General features: G+C 47.0%; 1 long non-coding RNA gene across 1 annotated transcript; it reads left to right on the forward strand.

The window, feature by feature from the left end:
- The first annotated feature begins 875 nt into the window (after positions 1–875).
- LOC149366106 (uncharacterized) lies at positions 876–7,622 on the forward strand. The gene is made up of 3 exons (XR_016283967.1): positions 876–969; positions 2,171–2,287; positions 7,254–7,622. It is a non-coding gene; the product is annotated as an uncharacterized LOC149366106 (long non-coding RNA).
- Positions 7,623–10,417: the final 2,795 nt, after the last annotated feature.

Raw genomic sequence — 10,417 nt, forward strand, 5'->3', positions numbered from 1 at the left:
CGTCGGGCTGTGGGTTGTCTGGACCCGAGTAGTCTGGTAGGTGAACCAGGGGCGAAGTGGGGTCGCCCGCATATCGAACCCACACTTGGTTTATGGTCTCTGCGTCCGTGGCAGGTTCAGCGTGTAGGATCCGCTTGGTATGTGCATGTCTAAATAACGTTTTTTTTTGTTTCCTACAGATTTCATTAAAATGCCTTTGGCGCTGTGGGTTTCTCGATAAATATACAAACAAAAATATATATTATCGACTAAATGAATAAGACGGCGGACTATATACAGCCATACGGTTAATGAACCGCCGCCTTCTCCACCGATACAAGTAAAAAGAAAGAAGAAAACCATATTCGCCCTTCTAACTACGTAGGCATGCGCGACCAGAAATAAGCGGGAAGTATGCATAACGCAATAAAACAACTTACTGAGCACCAAAATTCGTTTCGCAGAATTTTAAAAGAATGTTTGGACACGGACATCATCGCCTTTGTCGCTCCGTTTGCGCAGAAAACAGCCGTGGAGCCCCCATGAATCACAGCGTGTCAATCGTTACAAAAGGAAAATATAAATGGGACTTTATATCGCGTAAAAAGCAGAAACAATTCAGTCAGTGCACGGAGTCAGAAACAAGCCAACTTTTATCTGAACAGGCGCAGAGAAAAATATGCTACGTTTTATGCGCAACGGAGCACTGCTATTGGCGATCCTGAAATGCGTTTGTGAGGAACTGTTTCAACGGAATTTTCTCTCGATTTCCTGATTTTGACCACCTTAATAAATAGCAAACCCTTCTCTACGCAAATGTAACCACTTTTTATTTGTCGGTCTTCACAGTTTTTTTCTTCGTAGTATATGAATTGACGCTTTGTGTTTTGTTCACAGGTGTCGGTCTGGTGACGGAACCAGGGACATGCTCACAGAAGATGACAGCGTCTTCTGTTAACAGCAACCAAAAGTACAGAGCGTCGCTAGAAGGTATGCACGCATCACAAAGCATCCTTCATCCCAACTGTACTGCCTCTGAATCGAGACACGCTGAAATTGAGGTATTACCGCCCCACAGCTTTGGCCAAGGGGGAAACGTACTAGTGTAATAACCGAAAATAACGACGAAATCTAGCGCATGCCAACAGGAAAACACGTATACACGAATGAAGGTACTGTTGCCGTGTTCATAGGGTCTTGCAGCAGCTTCTCAGCGGCTTGCATCCAAATAGAATGGACTGTCAGAAAACGTCCGCGCAAAGAGGAGAGATATGCATATTACAAAGCCCTAATTTCTACAAACCTTGATCCGTTATTCCTGGCCCCAAACCTAATTCTTTGATTGAAATCAACGTAGAGAATACAGCCTATCAAAGCATGTTTGATTTGTTATTCTTTTAGTCCTTCGAACACTTTCCCGCAAACCCGATCCCCCTCAGGAAATCGAATAGAAGGGAAGGAAGCCAGATCGGAACGCCGTGATGGAAAGTGCGGTACCAGTGTCTCCCGCGCTTTCTGCGACGAATAAACCAACGCTTGTTTACAGTGCTTTCGGTTTTTCGCAACTGGCGAACAAATATTCTGAAGCCCACCACTGGTCCTCTCTCGCTTGCACCTTCTTGAGAGCACGGATCAGGTCTGAGGTGTTGTCGTCTCAGTGGCATGCCTGGAGTCAGCAGCATGGCGAGACTAGCATCGCAGCCGCTGTTGACGAAATGGCCCTAGCGAAGAAAATCGCTCTCGGATACTGTCTATGTTGATGGGAATGTCTGAGACGCATGTACCTATGCCCTCTGGAGGTTGGTGTCCTTTCGAAAGGCTACCACATCTCGTGCCTGCCACGCATGTACCCACGCCCCCTGGAGGTTGGTGTCCTTTAGAAAAGGCTACCACATCTCGTCAGGGGCACACATTTACGCACAACTGCAAATGCTTTGAGCCGAGCAACACCTCGGCGCTCTGCTTTGATGGTCACGAAACTGCATGCGACACATTCTTACGCAGCAGACTCAAGATAGGAGCAGTCGTGCATACCAAGCGACGATACTATCCTGTCTTCCACTACTGGAAAGATGCGCTAATGAAGCTGCAGCAGGGGCGCGCCCTAGCTGGTACCGGGTGCTGTGGAAACGTGTGACATCACGGGTACCAAGAGGCCGCTGTTTCAAGTCCCCGTGACGAATTTGTGCAGGTCACTACTGTGCGCGAGCGCGGCGTTGGATTACATGAGCGGCTGGACGTGTTCTCCAAGCTGCCCCAATGGAAGCTGCGGATGGCAGAGCTCACCGTCGACGACGACTGGCACACGGTGAGCCCACCATTCATTTCAACCAGCATTCCCGAATGCCATGGATGTGACACCAACACGAGCACGGGCAGTTGGGCTATGGAAATCGAAATTTTCTTGGATGCCTATGAAGTATGTGCGCTCCACATGCTGACACTGTTGTGTTGTAGCCAGGATGTTTATTATCTGTCACAAGGCGATCACATTTTGTCTATGAACAGACCAATCATGGGTGCAATGTGAGCTGCGGACTGAATTTTTTATGACTGCTGAACCTTTGGTGCCTTTGGTGCAGGGTGAGCATTATTTAAAGTCGCGGCGGTACGATGCGAGATGTGGAAAGGAACTCTGAAAGACAAGTCTAACTTAAGTTTCGATGGTTACAGTGCCTGAGAAATTGGTTCTACAAGACAGGATGAACCGCATAATTGAAATTGTGCGCGGAAAGCTTACAAGAAGGCTAGCCTCTAGCAACCATATAGTGTGGCCATTAGGACCAGATTTCGGGGTCTCCCCCCTTGTGTTTCACCTAAGACTTGGCACAATTTAAAAAAAAAAAGGCATGCCTTCTCATGAAATGCAGTACGTTACCCTTAAGGAACAGCGTTTATCATGCCTTCGCGTTACATATGCCCTGCCCAAGTGCACTTCTTCCTCTTGATTTCGACTAGGATGTGAATAACTAGCGTTTGTTCCCTCACCCATTCTACCCGCTTCCGGTCTGTTAACGTTACACTTATAATTTTTCTTGAAAGCCTCTATGAAGACGTGGAATCGGCGATGCACGGAGAAAAATCACAGTACACTGTACTTATGGGCGACTAATTCGAAGGTAGGCAAGAAGCAGGCTGGCGACCAGGCGGTCGGCGACTATGGGATAGGTTCTAGGAATAGCAGAGGAGAGTAATCAGTAGAGTTGGCAGATGGATATAATTTACGATACCTTCTGCCGCAAACGAGAGAACAGGAAGTGGAGGTGAAAGAGCCCAATGGCCAGACTAACCATGAAGTAGAATTCATACTATGTGCTCACCCTGGCATCGTAGAAGATGTGGATGTCCTCGGAAAGGTGCGCTGTAGCGATCACAGAATGGCAAGGTCTCGAATTAGCCTAGATTTCAAGAGGGAAACTAGAGGAATTTAGAATTTCGCTACAGAACAGATATTCGGCTTTAATTGAGGAAGACGACCTTAATGCTCAAACAATGAACGATAATCTCACAGTTATCATTACGGAGTGCGCCGCAGAAGCAGGCAGGATACCGGCAAGCTATCCCAGGAGACGAAATATCTGATTAAGAAACGCCAAAGCATAAGGACGCCTAACCCTGCAGACAGAATAGAACTTGCAGAGCTATCGAAGTTGATAAATAGGCGCAAGGTAGCCGACGGAACGAATTTTAATATGGAGAGAATCGAGCCTGCCCTAAAGGATGGAGGTAGCCGAAAAGCGATAAAGAGGAAACTAGGCAAAAAACCAGATGTATGCGTTAAGAGACAAGGAGTGCAATGTCGTTAGCAACATGGACAGGATAGTTAAAGTAGCCAATGTAATCCGAACGTTAATTACTAAGGTAATCGCTAATAGAATCAGGACAACCTTGAACTTCAATCAACCAAATTATTAAGCAGGCCTTCGTAAACGATATTCCACAATATTAACACTATCAATAAGGTGATAGAGAAATGCGCAGACTATAACCAGCCCCTATATATAGCGTTCATTGATTACGAGAAATCATTCGACTCAGTAGCAACCTCAGCAGTAATGCAGGAATTGCGGAATAAGGGTGTAGAAGAGACTTATATGAAAATACTGGAAGATATCTACAGCAACTGCACAGCTACTATAGTTCTCCATAAAGTCAGCAATAACATTTCAATAAGGAAAGGTGTAAGGCAGGGAGACACGATCTCGCCAATGCTATTCACCGCCTGTTTACAGAAGGTTTTTCGAGGCCTGGATTGGGAACAGTTAGGGAGAAGAGTCAATGGAGAATACCAAAGTAATGTGCGATTTGCTGATGACATTGCCTTGCTAAGTCACTCAGGACATGAACTGCAGAGAAGAACGGTGGGTCTTAAAATTTAACATGCAGAAAACCAAAGTAATGTTCAACAGTGTGGCAAGGGAACAGCAGTTCTCAATTGGTAGCGAAGTGCTGGAAGTGGTAAGAGAATGGCTCTACTTAAGGCAGGTAGTGGCCGCTGATCCAGATCGTGAGAGGGAAATAACTAGAATAACAATGGGGCGTAGCGTATATGGCAGGTTCTCTCCGGTCATGAATTGCAGTTTACCAATATCCCTCAGGAGAAAGGTATATAACACCTGTATCTTACTGGTGCTCACCATTGGGGCAGAGGAGTGGACGCTAACGAAAAGGATTCAGTTTAAGTTAAGGATAGTGCAGCGAGCGGAGTGGGTGAGGGACAAAACGCGGGTTAATTACATCCTAGTCAATGAGCTTGGGCAGGGCACGTACGTAATGCAAAGACAACATAACTGCTGGTCCTTATGGGCAACTGAGCGGATTCCAAGAGAAGGCAAGCGCAGCAGGGGGCGGATGAGATTAAGAAGTGTGCGGAGATAGGGTGAGCGCAGTCAACCTGCTGATGATGATTATGAAGACAATTTTCCACCATGGTACAGCCTCCCCGCAGTATGTGACCTCACACTGATATATTCAGACAAAAAGCAAAAGCCAAACGAGCACATACTACACACAAAGAGAATTTATTGTGCACTCACAGACATGTACAATACGAACATATCGTCCCTAAGGGATACTTCAAACCAGAGGGAAGAATGCTGTGCGTTCTACAAGCAAAGAAAACAGTCCGGGGGGGGGGGGGGGGGGCACAGTCTCAAATCAGAGAAGTGGAGAGACCGAGAAAACAAAAAGAGCACATACTACAAGAATTTTTTGCACCTCAAGAAAAATATGACGCGTGCTAACAATTTCACACTGATGGCTTCCAAAACAGGAACGCATGTTGGAAGACCAGTAATTCAAGAAAAAGGGAAAGAATGGTACGCCTGCCACGGTGTATGTCGGTTTTTACTGCTGAGTGTTACGCAATCTTTGTAGCTGTAGAGAAAATTGTAAAAGGGAACATCAAAAACAGCATCTTCTACAGTGGTTCTGTGAGTATGCTTAAAGCACTGCACTCTAGAAATGCTCGTGAACGTATTATAAGAAACATCATACATAACGTAGCTAAAATCACAAAACAAAAACATAACATTAAATTCTGCTGGCTTCCTAACCATGTCGGAATTGAGGGGTTTGAATTTATTGCAACGTAAACTCGGAAATCAGTGGCAGGCTGCACAGGAAGAACAGGTAAACAACCAACTGCATTCCATAAAGCTCATTTTTGAAGAATGGAAATCGTGGCAGACATAAGGAACGCTTTACAGAAATTGTGTCGACCAAGCATGGGACACACACACAATATGCTGTTCAGAAAAAAAACTTCTCTGCGAAATGTGTGCTGATGAACTCACCATAAACCAAATTTTAATTTCCTGGACAAAATTTGAAGGACTAAGAAAAACAATTTGCATTATTTTACAATGAATACATCCGCTTAAACTCCATGGCACTTTTAGGTGATCAATGACTTTTGGATTTCTCATATGTGTGTAAGTTTTTCGAGGAAGCCAGAGTGGTCGGCCGGTGGTAACATGGCCCTGTCCTGCTACTCCGCGCTGAGGAAAGGGAAAGGGCGAACGAAGGTTGATGATGGCGAAATACAATGAGTTTCATGGGTGATGTCCGCACACGCACACACTGGCTGGCACTCGCATCGCGGTGAGTAGACGCACATAAAAATCACGCCTTGAACACACACACCGACGCATGTCATTAAACACATGCTGGAGTACGGGCTCCATGAAAACACAAATGTGCACTCTCACGCATGTCAGGCCGTAAGCCGTGTAGGTAGTGCACAGACGGGTATCCGGGTCTGTTTCACATAAAAGCTGGACGGTCGCACGGTCGCTTCCAATGTTTTCCTCTTATCAGTGTAGTTCGGGCACTCGCAAAGAAGGTGTCCAATCGTCTCTGGAGTGTGGCACTGTACGCCATTTGCGTTAGTTTCTATTCCGATCTTGTGAAGGTAGTGTTTGGTGCAGGCAAAGCCAAGCTGTAACCGGTGGAACAAAGTCCCTTGACGTCGCATTATCGTAGATGGCAGGTGAAATCCTGAGCCGGCGTCAAGCTTCCTGTTGATGGCTGGAATCGTTCCAGTGCAACTGTGTTGCGGCTTGCATTAAATGCGCCAGCAAGACTCCAACCTCAGATCTCGATAAGCTATTTCAATAAAAGCGCCATCATCATGTACTAGCCGAGCCTCGGCATCAGCTAGGAGGCTAGCATTTTAAACCAACTATAGGTATTAAAAACTTTACCTTGCTCACAAGGCACTGTAACCCTATGTTTGGTGCACCACAGCCGTAGCTGCTTTTACGCCATTGAACTCGAAATATCTAAGCACTGCAGGCACTGTTGCTTCTTCGTTGCCAGGTACACAGTCTTGCAGTAGCTGCTGAACGGCTTGCACCCCAAATAGAATGGACTGTCAGCAAGTTCCTGCTCAAAGAGATAAGATGGCCACATTATAAAGCCATCATTTCTAAAAAAAGAAAAAAGAAAACCTTGTTCCTGGCCTCAAACCTAATTCTATCATTGAAATGAAAGTAGAGAATGCAGCATGTGAAAGCAGATATGAGTTGTGATTCCCTCAGGCCTTCCATCTATTATTCTAAAACGCACCACTGGTCCTCTCTGGCTTGCACCTTCTTGAGAACACGGATCAGGTGTGAGGTGCATGCCGAGACTACTATTGTAGCCGCTGTTGACGAAAATCGCTCTGGGATACTGTCCATGTTGGACGCCCCGTAGCTGGCACCGGGCTAACGGGGTGTTCAAACATGTGGCGTCGCGGCTGCTAAGAGGCTGCTGTTTCTCAATCTGTGCAGGACACGACGGTACGCGATGACTGGAGGTGCTGGACGGGTTCTCCGCGCAGCCCCAAGTGAAGCTGGGGACAGCAGAGCACACCACTCATTCCAGCTCGCGAGGGAATGCCGCAGCGTGAACAAAATGGTCTGTAGCATATGTGCGCTCCCCATACTGTCACTGTTGCAATGTTTGGTATATTGTCATACTCCTCAGTGTACTGCTGAAATGTCCTTTTGGTGAAGGGTGAGCATTATTGAAAGTCGCGGCGGTAACACTGCCTGAGAAATTGGTTCTGCAAGACAGCATGAACCGCAGAAGTGATATTGTGCGCGGCACTTGTTTTCGCAAGATGTTTCACTTGAGACAGTATACATTCTTTTTTTAAATAGCCTTTTTCAACATGGCATTGTCAGCGGTGTATTACATCTAGATACGATGTGCGAACTCTTAGAATGGTTAACTAATATTAAATAATGAACTTGGAAACAATTAGCGAGGTTCTTGTAGCCCACCATATCAGTTTTTAGAATTTCGAAAACGTGTTTACCCTAGAGACTGTGGCCCAACGAATTTTGGATTTATCGACGTGTTACGTGCACTGGAGAGTTAGCTTTGCCTGCAAGCTTCTCGAAAGCGCATGTATTTTGGTGCGATGTAGCCAGAATTCCTTGGATCACAGCGCCGAGGGTAACCACGCCTGCATAATTCTAAAAACCGATATGAATAATACTTACGATGGGCTACACGTCTCTCAATAAGTAAGGATCTTAACAGTAATAGGAGTCGCTCATTATGAGTGCGGCAGTGGAAGATGCTATGGCCGCCTCTTCCGCTTCGAAGGAGGTGGTCGGCGTTATCGAACCCGAAGCCTTGTGTTTGAGGTCGTATGACACCAAGCTTAGGGCGTGCGCCGGGTTGCATGGCTATTGTGCCGCGTCTGCATAGAGTGCGTCTTCGTTGTCCGCGTGTTTTTTATGCAGGTCTTTGGAGCGTGCTTCGCGTCATTCCCGGTTGTGGGTGGACGATTAGCTTTTCTTTGATTTGTTTAGGAACGCAGTGGGTGTTGTCCAGAGGGGGACCCGTTGGTTGAATGTTTAATGCGGCTAGAATGTGTCTGCCCGTGTTTGTGGAGGATAGTCTGTCCAACTGTGCTGTGCGGTGGGCCCCCATGCGGGAGATTTAGGACCGATTTGTAGGCATGTCTTGTTAGCGAGCTTACTATATCCACTTCTATCTTTGTGAGGTGAAGATAGGGGAGTGTGTATACCATTCTTCTAGTCACGAATGCTTGCACTAACCACCTGAGGTCTTGTTCTCGCATGCCTCGGTGCTTGTTTGCCATTTTTTGGATTAGCCTCATGGTTTAATGGGTCATGATCGTGAGTTTGACGGATGGGCTGCTCACATCTTCATCCGTCAGTGCTGTCAGTGGGACACGCACCAGGGTATACGTGGTCCAGACAGCTTTCCCCACCCCCACCCATTCACAACCCACAGGCTCATCTCCACCCTCACGTGCCCCATATACCACCCACCAAGGAGACCAAGAATGCATTCAGACAAAAGAATTCCGCACCGAAAGCAGTTACGCAGGAACAAGCAATGTGAACAGTAAAGGGGTCATGACATGAGCTGCCAACAAATCGTGGGGTTCTAGCCACGACCGTTGTTATGCATATTTAAAAAAAGAAGCAAGGCTCTACTTGCGTATTTTAGCTCCCCCGACAGCGCCGCCGTCTGGTGGAAAACCGCCGCAAAAACACCTTGACACAGTACGGTGAAGCCGCCGAGATCGGCAGTAGACAGAAAAGGGAAGGACACGGACCTTTGTTGCCTTTGTTCCCCTGTCGTGACTCCCCCCCTTCACCCTTCGGCACCCCTGTCCCGAATAGCGAGCAACCCACTACCCTACGCTCATTGCGCGGAGTGCGCAGTTCACTAGTTCTGTTGAGCGAAAGCACGGCGTCATGAATCGCGAGCGCGTTAGTCTTACCTGACTACCACACGGTACAGCAGAAGTTTTGAACATTCAATTACAAACTACTAGCTGCACCATATCAGCTCAAATTTTGCCCAGTTGTTCTGAGATGCATAGTGAACAAAATGTAATGAACAACTTGAGTCTGAAAAATGGTGTCATAACCCATTTAAAGGTTATCCGGTGACAGCTCCCACACGCCGCAAAGCCATCCTCACTCCTTAAACCTAAACGCACCCGCAAGAATCGACGCAACTGTTACATGAGGCCCCACCACAGACCTTGCTTATATATTCAAGCCCACACGTCTTGATCAAACCGCAGGGTGTCCTAGCAGATTTTTTCGGCAGCAACCTCCCCATCTTTAACACTACCCTTACATTCAAAACCAAAATATTTCTTCCCCACACTTTTCTCTTCGGTGCGATGTCTGCACAAAAAAGAACCCCAGGTGGTCGACATTTTCGGAGCCCTTCACTACGGCGTCCCTCATAGCCTGAGTCGCTTTGGCACGTTAAACCCAATGCACTCAACTCCTCTGGCACCGAGACCAACTTGGCTCTCATCTTGCGCCAGAACCGGTAGGATTGAGCAAGCTTTGCTCACCCCAAGCAAACGAGTGAAAAAGACACCCAGGACATCACAGGTAGACTCACACATTTTACATATGTGGGAAGCCGTCAACGCCTCAACAGCAAACTCCGCCTCCGAATCTCCATCTACACACAGGCCGCGGAAATTTACGCAACCACCCTCGCTTGAAACAGCTGGGCTTCCTTCTACAGCATCATCATCAGCCTGACTACGCCCACTGCAGGGCAAACGCCTCTCCCATTTCTCTCCAATTAACCCTGTCTTTTGCCACCTAATTTTCTGCCGCCCCCTGCTACGCTTGCCTTCGCATTACAAGCCCTGGCCAAGACCATTTTTTTTTATTTAGACCAGGATCCCCCATAGGATCAATCACCCCATATGTGGGTGCCGGTAAGATACAACTGTCGTACACTGGTAAACTGCCATTCTTATTCTTCTAGTTATTTCCTTCTCATGATCCGGATCAGCGGTCACTACCTGCCCTAAATAGACATATTCTCTTACAGGACTGTTGAATACTACTTTGGTTTTCTGCATGTTAATTTTTAGTCCCACCGTTCTGCTCTGCAGTTCATGTCCTGAGTGACTTAGCAAGGCAATGTCAACAGC

Source organism: Amblyomma mixtum, chromosome 1, assembly GCF_055824585.1.
Source record: "Amblyomma mixtum isolate Tamu chromosome 1, ASM5582458v1, whole genome shotgun sequence".
Taxonomy (NCBI): domain Eukaryota; kingdom Metazoa; phylum Arthropoda; class Arachnida; order Ixodida; family Ixodidae; genus Amblyomma; species Amblyomma mixtum.